The following is a 22,125-nucleotide window of genomic DNA, read 5'->3' as shown; positions in this document are numbered from 1 at the left end:
AGTTCTGATTAGACCTGTCTACGGGTTAGGGTATCCATCCGATCTATCCAAGCCCGTATCCTTTGGTTCTAAATTGGATACAAAAAAATTAACCTTCGATCCAGACTCACCAAAACCGAGTTTGAGATTGATAAAAATAATATGATCCGATCAGCGTGATCTACTACTATTAATTAGTGAATTTATATATTTATTTATTAATATTTATTTTTAAATATAAATTTTATAATTATATATATATATATTAGGCGAACTTATATGAATTGGATTTGTGATTTGATTTTTTAAATTTGGATTTAGACGCCTAAATTACAACATACAAGGTTAAAAATTATTTTAGATAAAAGCCTGTTAGACCCGATCCGAACCTAGCCCAGCCCGGTAATGGACAGGTTTAGTTCTGATATACGCACGCTACTAGCTATATGATATCAAGAAGTAAAATTCGTCGACCGCTATCGTCTGCTAGGGTTTTAGGGCTTGAATACCTCTATATAAACCCAAGAGCATCCCTTCCATTCATCACTCAAAGCGAAGCCGCTTCTCAGATCTATGCTTCAGGTGAGCTAATCGGAAAGATTTCGTCGATTTACTTGCTAATTGTTTCTGCACGGGTTCTCCCGGGCTTCTCTGATATATAATACAGTGACGATGAAAGCCCCAAAACTCGTGCTAAATTATTGCCGTTTAGTGTTGCAGTTTAGCCTTTTCTCTTCCTACCGGCTGATCTGTGTCAAATCAACGGCGAAATCTCTTTCTACTATGTTTTCTTTTGCTCAGTTCTAGGGTTTTTTAGATCTGTCGTTTTGAATCGTGGCTTTCCACACTTTTAATTTGTTTTCGATGTTAATTTTATGGAAAATAGAGAATTTCTGCCGTGATAACGTTGAGTTTCTCTTCTTCGGTAGTTTTTCCACCATAAATATTTAGGTCCGACTTTTTCCTCTTTTGAATCGAATTGTTGACGGATTGATTTGAACTTTGTTCTGAGATATGTCATTGGTGATGATTAATTATTATCCGCGCTTCTGAGAGTAATCAATGAAGCAGAAAAAAGAATATATGGTTGAATGTCTTGATATGAGCCAATTTTTTAGTTTAGTTTAGTTTTTTGCCCTGAAAATGAAAATGGCAGTGATGATTAGTTTACAGCTTTAATGCCAGTTCTGCTTCAGAAAATTCATGATCGATAGAGCTGTTTCAAGTCTGAGCTTTTTCTTAAATTTAACAATGTCTTTTTATTTCATGGAGTTTTAATGCTTAAAGTTGCATCTTCAATGCTTAAATTGCTATCAATTCTTCTGGTTGTAATTGTTAAAGCAATTTATTCCTAACCCCTCCATAATCTTCATTCAATCAAAGCCTTGGGGGTGTTAGTTAATTCTTGTTAGTGTCAAAATTGGGATAGTTAGGTTGTATCTATTAATAGTGTTGTGTTAGCCAGGTTTAGTGTTTGATTAGGTGAAGTAATTTGAAAAAGCCAATGAAGAAACAATCCAACTTTTGTAGATGTAGTGGAGCCAAGACCCTGCTCGTCAGGGTGAACCTACTTGGTAGAAATTACATTACAATGACATTAATGGATTTTGCTGAGTCTTTCTTATATTTATTGTGTTCTGTTTTTTCAATGTGTAAGTAGCTAATGATACATTAAAAGGATTAGTTTGTTTAGTTGTAAACATTGTGAATTGTGGAGAGAAAATAAGAGAAAGAAGAATCAGGAAATGTATTATTCCATTCAATGAAAACTGATTACATAGAGCTTTCTTATACAAGCTAGAAATGCCTAACCAACTAATCTAATTTTCCCGCCTGGAGTTGTTAGTCAGTTATGCTGAGCTGGCATTCTTTGTTGACTGCTTTGACTGAGCAATAAGTGAGACACCTCCCCTCATGTGCAAAATATGACCGTTGAAGTAAAATCCCTAATTGCATCTTCTTCAATTTGAAAACGATCACCGGAATGAAAAATCAATCACCTTTGCCGGATCTTTGAAGATTAACCACTCCCATCTGTCCCAAAATTGGTACCATTTGAGAATAACTGAGAGGTTTAGTGAGTAAGTCTGCCAATTGGTCACTAGAAGACACAAAGGGGGTCGTTAATAATCCATTTTGAAGATGATCTCCGACGATGTGACAATCAATATCCAGATGCTTCGTTCGCTCGTGAAACATCGGATTTTTTGCAATGTGGATTGCTGCCTTATTGTCGCAGTACAGAGGGATGGGTTGTTGCATAGGAACCTTAAACTCCTTCAATAAATAAGTTAACCACTGAACTTCGCAGGAGGTTGTAGCCATGGCACGATACTCTGCTTCTGCTGACGATTTGCTAACAGTAGCCTGCTTTTTCGCCTTCCAAGAAATCAAAGCACCTCCCAGAAATACACAGTATCCTCCAACAGATCTCCTGGTAAGCTTACATCGCGCCCAATCTGCATCACTGTATGCTTCTAGATGCATAGGTGCTTTATTTATCATATGAGAATAGTCATTATGACAATAAGCACGAAGTTGCAACTCTGATCCACTAGGATATTGTAATCCCATTGTCATTGTACCCTTTAGATACTTGAGGACATGGAGGACTGCATTCATATGTAGAACAGTAGGCTCTTGTAGGAATTGGCTTAACTGCTGAGTAACATAACCAATATCAGGACGTGTGAACCCCAAATACAATAGTTTCCCCACTATTCTCCTGTATTGTTCAGCATTTGGTATGAGAGGACTTGACTGAGAAAAGTCAATGCCTGCTGGGAAAGGACTAGAAGTTGGTGTTGCTTCTTGCAAGCATGCTTCTAATAACATGTTCTTTATGTACTTATGCTGAGATATAACAATGCCTATATCATTCGGGATATTTCTATTCTCAAAAAGTACTTAGCAATTCCTAAGTCTTTAATTGTGAAAGACTCATGCAAAGCAAGTTTAACTGCATCAATCATGTTCTTAGAAGTCCCTGTAAGCAAGATATCATCTACATAAACCACTAGCACTATGAACTCTTGTCCTTCTGACTTTGTAAATAAACAATAGTCATGAATGGACCTGTGAAATCCCAGCTTAAGTAGTGTAGATGTGAGCTCTTTATTCCATTGCCTGCCTGTTTGAGGCCATAGATGGATTTTATGAGCTTACAAACTTCCCCTGGTTTGGTTTTGGTGTAGCCCTCAGGTGGCTCCATGTATAGCTCTTCTTCTATGAAACCATGTAGGTAAGCATTGTTAATATCTATTTGATATATCTCCCATTTAAAATGGGCTGCTAAGGCCAAAAATAACCTGACAGTAACAACTTTGGCCACTGGTGAGAAGCTATCACTGTAATCAATACCCATCTTCTGGTTGTACCCTTTTGCCACAAGCCTAGCCTTGTATTTATCCAAGCTTCCATCTGCAAGAAACTTTTGTTTAAAAAGCCATCTAGACTTGATTGCCTTCTTTCCCTTTGGTAACTTAGTGATCTGCTAGGTACCATTCTTCTCTAATGCTTCCACTTCAGCATCCATTGCTTTTACCCAATTCTCATTCTTGCAAGCAGCTTGGTAAGTAGTAGGTTCTGGCTCCTGCTCAACTTTGCTAACAAAAGCACATTATTGTTGATTGAATAATGGCATAGTGGGGACATCATCTGACATATAAATAACATTGCTGGTTACAAAATCCTTTTGCCATGTGGGTTTCTTGACTTGTCTACTTGATTTTCTGGCAGGTTGTAAGCATTGTGCAGGAGTTGTGTGAGTAATGAAAGTGGATTCAGCAGAAGAAAATGGAGAGGAAACTGCTTCAGGAAATTCCTCTACTGCTTCATGTACTTCTGCAGCAAGAGATGGTGATGATGATGATGGGACTTCATCGGCTGTAACCAGAGGGGTGTTGTCTTTACAAATTGGTGTATCCTGTAAAGAAGAAACATAAAAAACAACAGGTACTATAGGACTTGAAATGTCAGTATTTTGCTGTGTAGCAGAAAATGGATAAGTTCTTTCATAGAACTTGACATCCCTGGATACAATGATTTGTTGTGTAGTTAAATCATATATTTGGTACCCTTTTGTGTTCTGTGCCAATCCCACAAAAGCACCGCTATGTGCCCTTGCATCCATCTTGTCTTTGTGAGCATGAACATTTTTGTAGAAACAAAGGCAACCAAATACCTTAAGAGTAGTAAGGTCGGGAGGTTTGTTGTATAGTAACTGATAAGGGCTTTTCCACCCTAGAACTTTTGTAGGCAGCATGTTAATGACCTTAGTAGCATGTAAAACTGCTTCTCCCCAGAACTGTTTAGGCATGTGAGCTTGAAATAAAAAACTTCTAGCTACCTCTAGAAGATGCTTATGTTTCCTTTCTACCACACCATTTTGTTGAGGTGTGTAGACACAACTTTTTTGATGAATAATGCCCTTGCTGTGAAACAGTTCTTTACACTTAAAGTTGACAAACTCTGTACCATTATCTGACCTTACAATTTTGACTGTTGCATTGTACTGTGTGTGAATCATGTTGAGAAATGTGGTTAGGTAGTCTGTTACTTGTGACTTGCTATGCAACAATAGTGTCCAAGTACACCTAGTATAGTCATCTACCACTGTGAGAATGTATCTAGCTCCAGTAGAAGTAACTATTTGATATGGACCCCACACATCAACATGTAATAGCTCAAAAGCCTTTTGTGTGCTAATATGACTGTTGGGGAATGACAACCTATGTTGCTTAGCATAATGGCAAATTTCACACACATAATCACAATTATTCAATTGAATTCCATTCAACAACTTTAACTTTTGTTTAGAGGCATGTCCACATCTCAAATGCCAAATATCCACATTATTAGTGTTTGAGCTAGCTATTACATTGAATGCACCCTGCAGTACATTAATCTCCATGCTTCTTCTTGTGATATTCTCCTGTGAAAAGGAACTACTGTTGAGCTTGTAGAGTCCTTGCACCAATTCCCCAATTGCTAACAATTCCTTAGATCTCAGGTCCTGTAATATGCAGAACTTAGGCAAAAATACCACAAAGATCTGATTATCCATTAAAAGTTTCCCAACTGACAGTAAATTGAGTCTAAACTGAGGTAGGAATAGGACATCTTTTAACACAATAGATGCACTTAACTTTATCAGCCCTATGCTTTCAATTTTCTGAGTATTTCCATCAGGCAAATAGACTGATCTGCCACTATGAACCCTTTGAAAACTCAATATTTGACCCTTATCACAACACATATGAGTAGTAGCTCCACTATCTACCACCCAATCAGTCTTGGTAAAATGTTTTAACAAAGTTGAAGTTAGAGTATTACATGCAAAACCAGCAAAAGCAGAAATATCTCTGCCTCCTGATGAATGGCCAGGTAACTCCAATGCTTTGTTCTTCAGTATCTTCTGGACTTCTTGCTGTACGAGATAGTTGAAATTCTGTGGCATCTTGTTGTTGTGGGGACTGTCATCATCACTGTAGTCAAGTGGACTTTCTTCATGTTCTTGCACCATGTTTGCCTGCTGTGAATAACTGGGCTGATAGGTGCCCTGTCTCCTTCTATCATTCATGCCATTGTTGCCTTTCTTTTCCCCTTTAGGTTTGTACCATTCTGGATAGCTATTGAGTTTGAAACAAGTCTCTTTCACATGACCTGGTGCTTTGCAATGCACACACCATCGATCAGATTTGTTGTCATAGCTCTTTTGCCACTTCTTCTTATCTTTTGACTGATCACTGCCTCCTCTTGCAGGTTTGTTGTGAGTAACTGCATGAGAAAATTCTAGTTGAGCCTCTTCAACAGCAATCTCCTTTTGCTTAGCCACACGCTGCACCATTGCATAAACCTTTGCCATAGGTTGGATTGGATCCATGATGAGTACTTGTGATTTTACACCTTCAAATTCCTCCTTCAGCCCCATGAGAAACTTGATAACTTGATCTTCATCATCAAAGTTCTTGATTCTTTTAACTGCATCACAACTGCAAAGTCTGGCAGCTTCACAGGAACACTTTGGAACAGACCTCAAGAATGACAACTCCTCTCATAATTTCTTGAGTTTACTATAGTAAATGAACACAAAACTATCTCCCTGCGTTAAATTGCTGATTTCTCTCTTGATTTGGTACAGCAAAGGACCATTACTTTCCCCAAAATGCTGCTCAATTTGAAGCCATATGCCTCTAGCAGTTGTGGCATACATGAATGTTTCAACAAGCTCTTTAGAAATTGCATTTAACAACCAAGATCTGACTAAACTATCAAGGCGTTTCCATTTTGCATACTCAGTACTAGTCTTATCAGCAGGTATGTGATTTTCAGCATCAGCAGAAATAAAATCAATCTTCTCTTTGACTTCAAGAGCAAGAATCATACCTCTACGCCATGACAAGTAATTAGTAGCAGTTAACTGAGAACTAACCAGTAATGATCCTGGATTCTCCATACCAGCAAACATCATCCCACTGTGATTCATCATGATTTCTTCAATCTCGTCGGAACTGAGATTATCTTCCTCACTCCGATTTACTTCTTTCGATTCTCTATCGATTTCTGTATTTCGATTTCGAGAATGTTGACTGCTTCTTCTCTCCTTCTCTGTAGATCGTAAGGCGTGAGCATAGCTTTTATACGCCATTGATGTGGATCGAAAATGAGCTCTGATACCATGTAAACATTGTGAATTGTGGAGAGAAAATAAGAGAAAGAAGAATCAGGAAATGTATTATTCCATTCAATGAAAACTGATTACAGAGAGTGTTCTTATACAAGCTAGAAATGCCTAACCAACTAATCTAATTTTCCCGCCTGGAGTTGTTAGTCAGTTATGCTGAGCTGGCATTCTTTGTTGACTGCTTTGACTGAGTCTTCAGCATGTGTTGCTCACGTGCAACTTAATTCAATATTAGTCCAACTAGGGTTATTAATTCATTTTATTGTGTCAAAATTGTCTTATGGAATTGATATTTTCTGTATAATGAAGATTGTAATATGATATATACACAAGAAAATTGATAATTGGGTTATTAATACTTTTCTGTATATTGAAGATTATAAGACCCTTCTTGTTAGCTAGAAACTAGATTACAATGACATTGATGGATTTAGGTAGCCTTTTCCTGAACTTAGCAATTCCTTTTGAGTTCACTGATTTTCAATGATACATTGAAAGATCAGTATCCTATGTTGTTTGAGATCAGTATAAATTGTGGTTAATGTGTCTAAATCAGGATTGTTTTTGTAATCGTGTTGATTTGGTTTAATGTTTGCTTAGGGATTTGTTTTGGAAAAGCCAATGAACAAACAATCCAAATTTTATAGGTGTAGTGGAACTGCTGAGACCCTGCTTGTCAGGGAGAACCTACTTGGTAGAAACTGCATTGCAATGACATTTATGGATTTGGCTGATGCATTTTGATCCTTAATTTGATATTTTATGTGTTCTGTTGAAATGATCTGATCTTTGTTTATGTTGTTTTGAGTTTTAACTATACCCTTGTATCCTTTGAAATGGAATCTGGGTCCGAAAAACTCAGAAATTATGTGTACTCAGAAATTATGTGTTGTCATCAGCTTCTTCTCTATATCTCACGAGACTGGAGTTAAATAACAGCACTAAATTTTTGTGGTCGAAGTTTTTGATATGATAATATGATTTACAAGCACAATCCGGTCAGTTTTATTGGATCCTTGTAATCTCATAATATGATTATGAGAAGATAAGCTGAGACAAGTAATTTGATATCCTGGTGAAGAATAATTTTGTAATCTGAACAATAAGTAAGCTGTTTTTAATTAAAAGAATTAAAAATGAACATTTTAAATGAAAAGAACAATTTCCAATTAGAAGTTCTTAATGTTCTTTTCACTGATGACATGTGAAGTCAATATTCACATATTGTTTATGTCCTAATTTTAAAAATATATTATAAGATCTATATGTATATTTTTTTAGTTAACTTTTTGATCTTTTTATTTGTTTTCTTTTAGATTTTTAATGTATTTTCTTTTAATTTTTTTTTTTGGTTAAACCATCCGGTACTCCGAACCACATTGGGCCGACTAATCCGAATTCGGGGCGGGTCTAAGGATTACGGTATTTAAACTCCTCCCAATCGCCGTTGTGGGGGATCGATCCTGAGACCTCCCTACCAAGCGAATTTTCTTTTAAATTTTTAATTGTTACATTTTGCGATAAAAAATTTAAAAAAATTGATTAAAGGATCAAGATTAACGGTAGTAAAAAATAAGGAATTTTATAATAATTTTTTTTTGAATAAAATATTATAATAAATTTAAAAATTAGATTAAAAGATTAACAGGTAACAGTAATAAAAGATATGAATTTTCTAACTTATTCTTTCAAAATAAGGAAATAAGACAATGTGTTTCCACATAAACATATAAACATTTTTAATTAATATAAATTGTATTAATTGTAGGTTGAAAATTTTGATTCATCCTATTATTGAAGAAACTAAAATTTTATTTAAGTTGAAATATGAAGTTGTAAATTTTGATGAGGATAATTTTATACTTTTATTAGGATGCTTGTAAAAATTAGTCTCTTTCTATTTTATTCCAAAATTGCCTAACATGGTCAATATGAAAATCAGAGTATGAAAAAAATGCAAAGGTTAATATTATTTTTACAAAAAAAAAGATCAATGATAATAGTCCTAATGTTTATTTATATAAGTGCATGGAATGAAGATAGATAATATTCTATTATATTGGTTTCTAATTAGATTCATATTGTGTTTGACATTAAAGAGAATGACATCTTTCTTTAATAAAATGTTTGAAATGTTGGTAACTTTAAATAGTGGATGTATTTAGATAAAAGCATATTGAAAAAGATTTGTTTCATGCTAAGCATAATAATTATAATATGTTGTTTAGATGTTTTTCCTTTTTCTTCCATTGGAGTTTGCAAATATAGATATTTACATTTGCAAATTTGGAGGGAAGAAAAAGAAAAAACGTTTTATTAACATGTGATAGTTCTCATGTTTAGCATGAGGTAAATTTTTTCCAATAAGCTTTTGTCTAAATGCATTCACTATTTCATTACTAGTGAAATTTAAAGAGAACATCTAATTTTATTTAATGTCAAACATAATACGAGTTTAACTAGTAGCAAATCCTTTGCTTACAATCCAACTTAAAGCTATGAAACAAGCACTTTAGGTGAGGGGCGTCACCTTTTTTTTTTATTAGAAACAAATAATAGAATATTAAAATCTCTCATTTTAAATCTCAAGATAAATGAAATTTGTTATGCAGGAATGTTTGTAAAAATTAGTACAACTTCATTCTAGAATCATCTATCTAACATAGTAAAGTGAATATGAAATCGTGAGTAAAATAAAATGCATATATCAATATTATTATTCCAAAAAAGAATGAGACCACCATTACATTTTACTTAATATTCATAGCAGTACGATTGAGATAGATTATATCATGTTAGGCTTATATTTCTTTTTAGTTGTATTTGTTTCTATTTAGCTTTATGTTATGGTTGAGATCAGAGAGAATGAGAAATTCTTTCCACAAAAAAAGAGTAAAAGCAATGGAATGATAATTTCTATAGTAGTAAATGATGTTTTAGATGTGCAAGTAGTGGAGCTATTTAGACAATAACTCATTAGGGAGAACTTGCTTCCTGTTAAGCATGATAACTATCATATTGCTTTTCCTTTTTCTTCCCTCCGAGCTTGCGGATATGAAATTGATATTCGCAAGCTCGGAGGGAAGAAAAAGGAAAAGCAATGTGACAGTTTATCATGCCTAGCAAAAAAGCAAGTTTTCCCTAATGAGCCATTGTCTAAATGGCTCCACTATTTGCACATCTCCAACATATTCGATTGCTGTAGAAATTCTCAATCTGCTTCTTTTACTCTTTCTTTTGTGGAGAGAACGTCCAATTCTATTTGATGTCAAACACAATAAAGTCTAATTATGATCAAATATAACTAAGAAGGGATTATAAACCTAATTTAGGTTTAAAGCATTATTTATTCTTTGACATGTCCAAAAAAAATTTCATTTGATCAATGATCTATTATTTGGTCAAATTTGACCTTTGGTCTATCCCAATTGGTGATAGATCAGAAGTCAAATGTGATAAAAAATAGATCAGAGGTTAAGTGATAAAATTTTGAATAGGTCAATGACCAAATAGTTCTTTAAGCCACTAATTTGTCTCATTTACCTTTTGTATACAAGTAATTATTGTATTTCTTATTCTTGTATTACTTGTGATGTAGCAGGGCTAAGATTAGGGATGACAATGAGTAGGGTATCTGCGGGTAGTGCAAATCCTAAACTCTTATCTGTTTATTTTTTTAATTATCCGCACACATCCCATTACTCTAATCGGTATACTTTTTGCATCTTATATGCGTCCCATGTAATTCACGGGTGCCCCTACCCGTTAAGAATCAATACATATGGCAAAAAATATTACGAATTGAAAAAAGTTTAAATTTAATACATCATCTATCTAAAATTTGAAAAAATTAATCTTGATCAATAAGAATAAAACAACCTAATGGTATCACTCAATGGAAGGTTGAGATTTGAATCTCATATCTTACATCTAAAAAATAATAATATTTTTTAATATATAAAAGATCTATGACGGTAATATGTATCTTGGGGGTATTCTCATACCCGTCCCATACCCAGCACGAGTAATGATTTTGATTCCATACCCGTCTCATACACTTTTATAAAGGTACAGATAGTCTTATTAGGATCGAGTAGTGTCGGGTACCCACAGTATCCATTGCCATTTCTAGCTAAGATTCTGCTTGTTACGGATAACTTACTTGGTAGAAACAATGTTACAATGACATTGAGGGATTTGACTGAACCTTTTCTTAAACTTAGCAATTCCGTTTAAGTTCATTGATTTTCAATAATACATTAAAGGATTAGTATCCTATATTAAGTTCAATTAGGTGTATAAATTTGGGTTATTGTGTTAAAATCAGTCGGATTATTTTTGTAAATCGTATTATTTTGTTGATTTGGTTTAATGTTTATTTGGAAAAGCTAATTAAGAAACAATACAATTTTTTGTAGGTGCAGTGGAGTTGAGACCCTGCTTGTCAGGGAGAACCTGTCAGAGATTAATATAAGATTTATGATTGAACCTTAACTCTCAGTTTGAGCTTTTAGTTAAAGCGGTTCCATGACATGGTATCAGAACCTCTTAGACCAAACGTTACAACTAATAAAATAAAGCAACATGTCCGTATATGTTTGGTTAAAAATTTATGATTGCTCCGCCGCTGCCTCGCCGGCCCCTTTCTCGATCGCCCATCTTTTTAGCATAATCGCCTTCGAAAGATCCCTGGAACCTCTATCAGAGGGTTCTGAGAAACCCGCCGTCAACGACCGTCCAAATCCGAAGACTTTCGCTGCTGTTTTAGCGAAATCAATACCACAGGAAACGATTTCGGATTCACCTCCACCGCGCATTACTGAGGAGGGGGGATTCAAAGCCGTTCGCATTCAACAATCAATTTATGATGAGAGAGTTCTCTCATGCCAGCATTCGGTCATTGGCCGCATTTCTCTATCCAAGGGCGAATCTCCTTGGAAACATTCAGAATTAAAGCTGAAGCTGAACAAGATCTGGAATCGATGTATGGACTGGAAGTTGATCTCCTTAGGGAAGGGGTTTTACCATATAATTCTGCCCGATGCACTATCTTTGCAAGTCGTCTGGAGCACTGGGGCACTCGCATTAAAACATGGCATCATGCGATTCACTCTCTGGACCCCTGGGTTCAACCCGGATACTCACAAGTCTTCTTCAGCTCAGGTATGGGTGCGTATTTACAATCTCCCCTGTGAATTTTGGGATACTCGTATAATAGCCAGTATTGCTAGAGCAATCGGGGTCCCCATCAGATTTGATAACAATACTGTCAATGGAGAGTTTGGTCATTACGCGAGGGTACTTGTGGATGTAGACTTGAAAAAAGACATCCAGAAAAAATTACAGGTGGATACTAATCAACACATGCAGTGGGTTTACTTAGAATACGAGCGTCTTCCAGCTCTATGCTCGATTTGTTCCTCTATCGGTCACTCGGCTGCCCAATGCCGGAGAAACACCAGCCCCCTTTATCCAGCTCGAGATGGGAACGGACACCGGGCGAGGTCAGCCTCTCGACAGCCTAACTCACGGGGTCACAGTCAGCCTACGGGCAGCTAATCACGCCCTGAGTCTTCAGATACCGCGGAACCGCCCCTGTAAATGGTGTTACATAAATCGGCTTGTGACAATCATGTTGATCAACACACTAGCTGGGGAGAACAATGTGAAGAAGCCAGTAACGGCTCGAGTGCAGCAGAGCCTAGCAGCTTTTCCGTACACCCAAATATCCCCTTACCTCGCACGGTTGATAGCGGATGGGGTAACTTGAAGTTACCTTTACAGTTGAATATGTGTTCTGATCTTGTCCCTAGCTCTGAACTGGTTTCAAGTGAAGAGGATACAGTTAGTGGTGATTGGAATACGGTGAAGAAAAAAGCTAAGGCCTCACAAATACAGACTTTCACACGCTCTAAAAAACAGAGCAGACCTCCAATCCGCTTCCAATGATTGCACTTTTCTAGAATTGCAGGGGGATTCACAATAGTAGAACTCAAAGAGCTTTGAAATTGCTTTGTCAGGTGCACTGCCCCGATCTCCTGTGTTTGGCAGAACCCATGGTACAGCTTGACCGTATTCCTGATTTGTTGTGGCTTTCCCTGGGCCTTTAATTGATCGAAGTTAACAGCTCAAACTCGCTTTGGGTCTTTGCTAAAATTGTCAATGCTCCTGGGATTTCCATTCTTGCTTCTCATGAACAACACATCTCTTTAGAAGTGTCTCACTCGGGTATTAGCCTCCAGGCCTCTTTTGTTTATGGGAGCACCTCTATTCTTGGTCGCCGTACACTCTGGAATGAAATGGCTAGTATCTCTAGGGCTCAGAATCGGGTTATCTTGGGAGACTTCAATGCCATCACGGGCGCTCATGAAAAAACTGGTGGGCATCCTTCTAGCACCTCTTGTGCTGATTTTAGAGACTTTATTCAGAACTGTAACCTAGTGGAGATGGAAACCTCGGGGCTTCAGTTTACTTGGACAAATGGAGGCTGGGATCTGGACATGTAGAATGCCGACTCGACCGCGCTCTTGTTTCGAACTCCTTCCTTGACAGTTGGGACAGGGTTGCCTGCGCTGCTCTGCCCCGCCATAGCTCAGACCATTCGCCGTTGCTTTTTCACTGCAGTATTGGTAGACAACGGGCTGCCAGGTTTAAATTTCTCTCCATGTGGATCACTCACCCGTCGATTAAAGAGGTAATTGCTAATCACTGGGCTTCTTCGCAACTATCTCTGCCCCCGGCACAGCTGCTTTGTCACAAGCTGAAAACCCTCCGTCCGGTTCTGAGAGCTTGGAATCGCTCTGTTTTCGGCAATGTTGAGGAAAATATCGAGCGTGCAAAGGGTCGTCTTAATAGCGTTCAGGCAGAGATAACAGAGGTGGGGCTCTCCTCTACCCTTAGAACAAGGGAATCCTTAGCTCAGGCAGACCTTGATCTCCAACTATATAGGCAAGAGCTTCTTCTCCGCGAGCAAAGCAGGATGACTTGGCTGAAGGCCGGAGATAGAAACACACAGTTTTTCCATAGAGCAGCTAAGATAAAAAAGACCCAGGCATGTATGAATGGGATTATAATTGACGGAAATCTCTCTTTTGATTGTGACCGTATCTCCCAACATGCAGTTGATTATTACTCTACTCTGTTTGCCTGCAACTCTCCTCCTGTCGACCAACAGCCGATCTATTCTGTAATCCCCCGACTGATCACGGAATCTGATAACGACATGCTAATCAAGCGGCCTTCAATTGAGGAAATAAAGCAAGCAGTCTTCTCTTTGAATCAGGACAACGCCCCGGGCCCGGACGGCTATGGTGGAATTTTTTATCAACAATATTGGGGGATTGTTGGGGCGGATGTCTGCAATATGGTACTTCATTTCTTTGATACAAACTACATTCTCCCGGGATTGAACTCCAATATAATGGCGTTAATTCCTAAAGCGGAAGGGGCAAACCAGCTAACGCAATTTCGCCCGATTGTGATGAGTAATTTTAATTATAAAATAATCTCGAAGATCCTGGCTGATCGTCTTGCCCATGTGGCTGCAAAAATTATTTCTGAGAATCAATTTGGCTTCATTCCAGGCAGAAACATCCACTAGTGTATTGCCGCTGCCTCGGAGGGTGTTAATATGCTAGGCAAACATTGTTATGGGGGTAATATGGCCATCAAAGTCGACATTCGGAAGGCTTTTGATACCTTAGACTGGAACTTCATCCTTGCAGTTATGGATGCTTTTGGGTTTTGCCTTCAGCTTAGAGACTGGATCCTGAGTATTCTTGCATCATCACGGATATCTGTTTTGATCAATGGTTCGACTTATGGCTTCTTTGGCTGTTCCCGTGGAGTCCGACAAGGCGACCCGCTTTCTCCGTTACTCTTTGGTATCGCAGAAGATTTTTTTAGTAGATGGCTTGCCTTTCTAATTGATAGGGGCAGATTTGCACCTATGCACTACACTGGTTGTTCTCAATTCCCCTCTCATCTACTCTATGCAGATGATATGATTTTGTTTGGCAGGGCTACAAGGAGAAACATGCTTGCTATCAAGGAACTCTTCCGTTTTTATGGGGAAATCTCGGGTCAGTTGATTAGCTGGGACAAGTCTGCAGTGTACTTTGGCAATGCAGTCTCTGCACACTGGGTCAATCAGTTAGCTACAATACTGGGGGTTCGGACTGTGGACTTGCCTTTCACCTACCTTGGGGTCCCTCTGTTTCGAGGCGCGCCAAAAAGTAGACATCTGCTCTCCCTTGCTGATCGGTTCTTGGGGAAACTCAGTTACTGGAAAGGCTCTTCCCTTTCCTTTGCGGGCAGGCTTACTCTAATTAAATCGGTGCTCTCCGGTGCGCTGATCCACTCCTTTATGGTCTATCATTGGCCCGTGTCTCTCCTGAACAAGCTCAATCGAGCGACTCGCAACTTTCTGTGGACCGATAACCGTGACTCGAGGAAAATGGTGATAGTTCCCTGGTCGGTTTGTGGTAGAAGCAAGGAAAATGGGGGGCTCGAGATCAGAAATTTCAGACGCTGTAATATGTAACCAAGATTCTTAAGAAGCGTTTCCTTTACATCTCCGGACAGCCGCGAAATTATCTGGTTAATTCGAGTGTGTGGGTCTCCTGCAGAGGTGAATACAAATGTATTAAGGGTCTTATCCGCTGGTGGATTGGTGCAGACACAAAACTGAATTTCTGGACCGACGAGTGGATTTTGCCGCCAATAGCAACACAACTGAACCTCACGGTTAAGGAACAGACATGTATGTACAGATGTGTTTCGAATTTTCTCATTAGGGACCATTGGACGAACATTGATTTTCTACTAGCTGACATTCAGACCAATATTTTACGTATTAGTCGGGGGATGGACGAATCGGACATGTGCGTTTGGACCCCCTCGAGTAAAGGAGATTTCACGGTGAAGAGCTTTTATGAAAGACTCTCGCCTCCAGCCGACCCTACCCCCTGGGCTCACTTTATTTGGCAGCGGAACATTCCCCCGAGCAGGTCAGCATGCTGCTGGAAGCTTTTACATAGGAAACTTGCCTCGCATGACGTCCTACGGAAGCACGGCTTCTCACTTGCAAGCAAGTGTGCATTTTGTAACTGCTGCGAAGAAACAATGGATCATCTCTTTGTCTCCTGTCATTTCACAGCTCATCTTTGGTCCGCTATTGGCTGCTGGTTTGGTATTCAAATGCCTCAGCCCGACACCTTCACCATTTACTTTGCAAGTCTTCAGCGAAGTAGAGTTCCAAGACCTGTTGCAGCAGCTTGGTCCCTTGCGGTTGTTACCTGCCCTTGGTTGGTTTGGAATTGTCGCAACAGAGCCGTATTTGACGGTGAGCTCCCTTTAATCCAAAATTATATTTACAAGCTTCGTTTAAGCCTTCAAGAGGCCAGATCACTTACTGCGCCACGTCCCTCCTGCACCGAACTACATATAGGTTCGTTGGGTTCCCCCTAGTCCGGGTTGGATCAAAGTTAATACAGACGGATCGGCTTTAGGCTCCCCCGGGCATGCGGGCGCTGGTGGGATTTTTCGTACTCACAGAGGCTTTGCGAGGGGCTGTTTTGCATTTCCTGTTGCGGATACTTATGCTTTTGTTGCGGAACTAAATTCGGCCATATTCGCAGTGGAAATGGCTTGGGAGAAACAATGGTGCCAACTTTGGATTGAATCTGACTCGAAAATGGTAGTGCAGCTCTTCAACTCTCGCTCTAACTCGGTCCCCTGGGTGATTCGGCAAAAATGGCTTCGCTGTCTACAGCTAGCTGCACAAATGGAGGTTGTGGTAACACACATATACCGTGAAGGCAACATGGTGGCCGACTCCTTGGCTCGCTTTGGTGTCACGACCTCACAGCTCATCTGGTGGAACTCTGCACCGGCCTTCTGCCGATCGTTTATTTTCGATGATTTAAGTTCGGCTCCACATTTTCGTGTTTTTTAAACTCTCTCTTGTACACTTTCTCATTTTTTAATATATTCGGGTTTGTTCGAGTTTGAGCTAGGGGGTGCCAACATAGTTGGGATGCCCGAATTCTCTCCCGTTCACGTCCCAACCTTTCAATAAAAAAAATTAAGTTAAGAAACTAAAACTTTATTAATTTTAGGTTGAAATATGAAGTTGAAAATTTTGATGAGGACAATTTTTGGACTGATTTTAGGTAAATGTATTATTTGCACTTTACACTAAACCCCAACCTCTTAAACCAACTCTTCAACAATTTCTTGCATATATGTTTTTCGAGCTCCCTATCTAAAATAGCTGTATTGAAGTCATGAAACTATACACTCTGGGTGAGAGACACCACTTTTCTTATCGAAAATAAACAATAAATCATGAAAAATCTCATGGCACACTCTCGAGAGAGGATTATGAAATAGTAGCCCTAATGTTTAGGAATATGAGTGCCATGTATCTTATTACGTTTAGTTGCATTTATTCCTAATTAGATTTATATTGTATTTGACATCAAAGATAATGACACGTTTCTCTACAAAAGAAGGAGTAAAAGCAGTGGGATGAGAATTTTTAGCAATCGAAGATGTTTGAGATGGTGAGGAACGACAAATAGTGGATGCATTTAGATAAGAGATTATTGAGGAAGACTTGTTTTCTACTAGACATGATAACTACAATATCAATATATTGGTATTCATATTTGCAAGTTCGGAGGGAAGAAAAAGGAAAAACGCCTTAACAACAATATGGTAGTTATCATTTTTAGCAGGAAGCTTTCCCAATAAGCTCTTGTCTAAGTGCATTCACTACTTGCAGTCTCTAACATTCAAACATCTTTCACTGCCGAAGAAATTTCGATTGCACTGCTTATACTCTTTCTTTTGTGAAGAGAACGTCTAATTTTATTTGATATCAAGCACAATACAAGTCTTACTAGCGGCAAATCCTTAAGTTTACAATCTAACTTAAACCCATGCAACATACATTTTGGGTGAGGGGCGAATAAATAATAGATCATTAAAATCTCTCATCACACACCTCGAGAGAGAGGAACTCCCCTTCAAATCTCAAGATAAATAAAATTTAGTTTTATGATAGTTTGTAAACTTCATTTTATTCCAAAATCATCTAACATAGTAAAGTCAATAGGAAAACGAGAGTATGGCAAAATGCAAAGATCAATATTATTATTCTAAAAAAGAACGAGACCACCACTACATCCCACTTGATCAATCATATCAGTGTACGATTGGGATAGATAATATCATATTAGGTTTTATAATTTATTTTTAGTTGTATTTCATAGTTAGACTTATATTATGTTTGACATCAAAGAGAATTAGACATTCTTTTTATAAAAAAGAGAGTAAAAGCAGTGGAATGAGAATTTCCACAGTAATCGAAGATGTTTGAGATGTGCAAGTAGCGGATGTATTTAGATAGGGGCTCATTAGGGGAGACTTGCTTCCCGCTAGGTATGATAACTATTAAAAAGGAAAAGCAATGTGATAGTTATCCTGCCTAGCAGGAAGAAATTCTTCCCTGATGAGCTCCGGTCCAAAATGCATCCACTATTTGCACATCTCGAACATCTTCTATTGTTGTAAAAATTTCCATTCTGCTTCTTTTACTCTTTCTTTTGTGGAGAGAACATCTAATTCTATTTGATGTCAAACACAATAAAGTCTAACTATGAAAAAACATAACTTACAAGGGATTATAAACCTAATATTATTTTATCACAAATTAGGTGAAAAAATTTCACCAATTGGGATAGCTAAAAGGGTCCAATGTGACCAAATAATAGATCATTGATAAAATGATAAAATTTTGGATAGGTCAAGGACCAAATAGAACTTTAAACCTAAATTAGCATGAAAGTGATTAAGGAGTTAATTACAGTAATAATTAGAATGATTCCTGTAATTAACTCCTTAATCACTTTCATACTAATTTAGGTTTAAAGCTCTATTTGGTCCTTGACCTATCCAAAATTTTATCATTTGATCAATGACTTATTATTTGGTCATATTTGATTCATGGTTTATCCTAATTGGTTAAATTCCACCCAATTTGCATTCAAATTTAATAGATTCTTTATCTAGTGGATAAATAACGATATTTTGACGCTTGAACTTGTCACGTGATTCCTTCGTGCCGCCTCTGTTCAGTCATTTTGTTGTCGTCCTTCTTTTTCTAGCAATCATGTCAGCCATTGTAACATGGTTTGAAGTTTAGATTTTGTGTTTGTTAGTAGTGATTTTGTTATATGTTTATTCTGTTTTAGAGTCGTATTGTTTTACATATCCCTGCAACAAGCTAGTTGCTCCATGCTACAGCTCGAGGGAGAGTGTTAAACTGTATGTTATGACAACTTATCATAGCACGGGTTGTAGTCAAACCCATGCTATTACAACTATACTTTATCAACTAAAGTGTATATACAGGTGTATTTCTTATCAGATTAATATAACAATGTAGTCTCTTAAGGCATTGCTAGTGTATTACATGGTCTATAACATTTCCAAAGTATCGGTAATGTTCACTTAGACAGTGACTTTGATAAGTCACCGTTAAATATTGGCTTATTAGAATCCTAGGGTGGAGATTATTAAAATCCTATGGTGGCATTCTAATCAGCCCAAATCTTGGTTAGCCACCATCCAAATGAACATTGTCCAACTTGACCCTGCTGCTCTTTACTTATTGGCCACAAATGAGATTTTAGACAAATTGAATTGCGTATAACTTGAAGCAAGTCCAGAGGAGCAATGGACCACTTAAAAAAAAGTCCAGAAAAACAATAGGTCGCTTTAAAAAGTGCATAGAGTCAATAGTTCATTTTAAGTAAGTTTAAGGGGTGAATAAAATGTTTCCAAAGTATCGATAATGTTCACTTGGATAGTGATCGACCAAAAATAAATTTATTCAGTCACCATTAGATTTGGATGGATTAGTCAAATCCATTTGGTCAGTAATCTATAACCGTCCAAGTGAATATTACCGTTTAAAGGGAAGACAGTTGACTTTTCTAGACATAAATAAGGATCCAAAGATGTATTAAGCCAAACTTCAACTTTAGAGAGTTATATCATTCCAATGTTGTTGGATAGGCATCTTATAAGTTCATAAATAGGTAACAAAACAGCTTCCAAACCTTGTATATGTTGTCACAATGTTTACAGCGCCATCTTAATGACCTCTACTACTTCCTTTGCTCTGACCACCTGTTATACATCAAGGTCAAATGAAATAAAGTCAAACGAGGCAGACCATCTTGCCTTCTGGTCTATATTTATTCAGTATATATATAGAGTAACATATTGTAAGTCTTGTATATTTAACTCATTCAAATGAAAGCCTCACTTGATGTTCTCTGTCAGCATATTATCCAGGTTTATGCACAAACCAACTCAAATTTCACTTCACTTGTGCCAAAGAGAAACTATGGAGTTCAAGGAGAAACTTTGATTGGATTCTCTGATAGTGACTGGGCAGGAGGAGGTCAATGGATGACTAATAGATCACTCTAAACAAATTCGTGTGGCCAATAAATCACTTTAAGCAAGTTAAGAAGGCTAGCGAGACATTTTATAAGTTAGGGGCCAATCGATTTTTTAGACCTTAGTTGCAAGTAGATCTTGTCAGAGATTAATATAAGATATCCGATTGGACCTTAACTATCAGCTTGAGCTTTTAGTTAAAGTGGTTCCATGACATGTGTCACGGGGTCAGAGTTCTCACGCAGAGGCAACTCCCGTGCTTGCTATCTCCGTGCTCGCTGGTTTTCGCCCTCCCATGGGCTCATCAGAGGAGCGGGATTAGCTCCTGAACCAGTTTAGTGCCTAGATATACACCCTTCCATCGGTAACTCAGGAGAGGATGCAATCTAAATGGCACGTACTCAACCTTATCGCCAATCCCGCATCTCACGTTTCACGTTCAACCAGCAAGCATCCGCTCTGTCTGCGCGTCACGAATTTCGGTCGTGACATACTCCCCCACTCAACTCGTGCAACGCCCTCGTGCACGAACTTCTCGCGCGCCCGGATCAGTGTGCAGATTCCCTGCCTGCTCGTGTCTTGCGCTGTCTGGCGAAACACCCACTTCCGAAACCCCCTCGAGGTCGATATGACTCGGAGGCGCTCCTCGCCTCGTCCACGTCCTCGGAGTCTCACTCGAGGTTCCAGGGTGCGAGCGACACTCGGAGTTCTTGGCGAATCGTTCGCTGCGGTTTCCTGCCTACTCGTGCTCGCTTTCGAGCACACCACTTGCGGTCCACTTTTAGACTCGCCACCGCGGCCAACGGAGCGCTCGGCAAACTGCGCAGCTAGTGTCACGGGGCCTATCGTCGGGGCCCGTGCGGCGCTTACTCGTCTCCCCCGAAGTAAGCCAGCCAAGAGAACTAGATCACCCTAACTGCAAAGGTCACACGCAAGGGTTAGATAGGAACCACATATAGTGAATATAATAGCATACATACGATACCAACATAAGGGCAACCATCTCAATCACGCACACACATGGATAACATATAGAACACTCAAGAATGAACGATACGCGGATGATGTTATTCATAGATAAACAATAGTGTTACACCATGGGTCCCATCTCGTAGTAGCAGGGGGGCAACTACTAGAGATGGTAGACTGCCAACAACCGAGTGACTGTCCAGTATGACAGGTCACTCCCCCCTATAGTGTTTCTTATACCAACTCGAGTCATACTGCTAATGGCTATTACAAAGCTCCCCACAACATAATAGAGTAAGTCTCTCCCCATTATTACATATTCTGATTACAAAGATAATCCCCCCTTACACTCTCCCCCACTTAGAGGTTCGACGTCCCTGTCGAACGGGTTTTTGATGAAGTCTTCAATCTTTTGTTGGAAGGGTTGGAGGTCGATTGCTTTCTCCCAGCTTGTTTCTTCTATTCCTTGAGCTTTCCACTTGACAAGGTACTCTGTGTGAGGGCGGCGGTGACATGCCGTTGCTGTGCGTTCTGCAAGGATTTCTTCCACTTCTTTACTGGCAGGTGCTTTCTTTGTAATTGGAGGTCGCTTTGATTTGTTGCGCTGGTCGTCTACTGTGTCTGGGTGATACTCTTTTAAGTTGCTGACATGGAACACTGGGTGGAATGACATCCACTGTGGGAGATCCAGTTTGTAGGCTACGGGTCCCACTTTAGCTAGGACCGGGAGGGGTCCCTCGTACTTCCTGACGAGTCTTCTATCTCTGTTCCGTAGGCAGCGAAGTTGTTCAGGTCGAAGTTTGAGCAGAACCATGTCTCCCACTTGGAACTCTTGTGGACGTCGGCTTGTATCCGCCCATTTCTTCATCCTCATTGATGCCTTCGTCAAATGCGCCTTCGCGATCTCCTCGTTCTGTTTCCACTCTTTAGTGAACAGATATGCTTTTGGATTTTTGCCTGTGTATGGAATATCAACTGAATGAGGCACCAACGGCTGTTGACCTGTAACAATTTCAAAA

The 22,125-nt window shown here is 38.8% G+C and overlaps 1 long non-coding RNA gene and 6 other non-coding genes across 8 annotated transcripts; all 7 read left to right on the top strand.

Annotated features, from left to right (window-relative positions):
- Positions 1 to 432: 432 nt before the first annotated feature.
- Positions 433 to 7,016, top strand: LOC136228994 (uncharacterized). 2 transcript variants are annotated; one of them, XR_010688949.1, is made up of 3 exons: positions 433 to 561; positions 3,718 to 3,933; positions 5,743 to 7,016. It is a non-coding gene; the product is annotated as an uncharacterized lncRNA (long non-coding RNA). The 2 variants fall into 2 exon arrangements; XR_010688950.1 differs by having other exon boundaries at positions 3,718 to 5,589.
- LOC136231728 (small nucleolar RNA snoR134) lies at positions 607 to 753 on the top strand. Its single transcript, XR_010690095.1, has one exon. It is a non-coding gene; the product is annotated as a small nucleolar RNA snoR134 (small nucleolar RNA).
- LOC136231718 (small nucleolar RNA U36a) lies at positions 1,001 to 1,088 on the top strand. Its single transcript, XR_010690085.1, has one exon. It is a non-coding gene; the product is annotated as a small nucleolar RNA U36a (small nucleolar RNA).
- On the top strand, positions 1,127 to 1,217 carry LOC136231670 (small nucleolar RNA Z223). The gene has a single exon (XR_010690040.1). It is a non-coding gene; the product is annotated as a small nucleolar RNA Z223 (small nucleolar RNA).
- On the top strand, positions 1,480 to 1,596 carry LOC136231681 (small nucleolar RNA Z278). Its single transcript, XR_010690050.1, has one exon. It is a non-coding gene; the product is annotated as a small nucleolar RNA Z278 (small nucleolar RNA).
- Positions 7,017 to 7,281: 265 nt separating the features above from the next.
- LOC136231683 (small nucleolar RNA Z278) lies at positions 7,282 to 7,395 on the top strand. The gene has a single exon (XR_010690052.1). It is a non-coding gene; the product is annotated as a small nucleolar RNA Z278 (small nucleolar RNA).
- Positions 7,396 to 7,523: 128 nt separating this feature from the next.
- Positions 7,524 to 7,613, top strand: LOC136231697 (small nucleolar RNA snoR97). The gene has a single exon (XR_010690066.1). It is a non-coding gene; the product is annotated as a small nucleolar RNA snoR97 (small nucleolar RNA).
- Positions 7,614 to 22,125: the final 14,512 nt, after the last annotated feature.

The sequence above is a fragment of the Euphorbia lathyris genome, chromosome 5, assembly GCF_963576675.1.
Source record: "Euphorbia lathyris chromosome 5, ddEupLath1.1, whole genome shotgun sequence".
NCBI lineage: Eukaryota > Viridiplantae > Streptophyta > Magnoliopsida > Malpighiales > Euphorbiaceae > Euphorbia > Euphorbia lathyris.
This window is presented reverse-complemented; position numbering and strand designations above follow the sequence as displayed.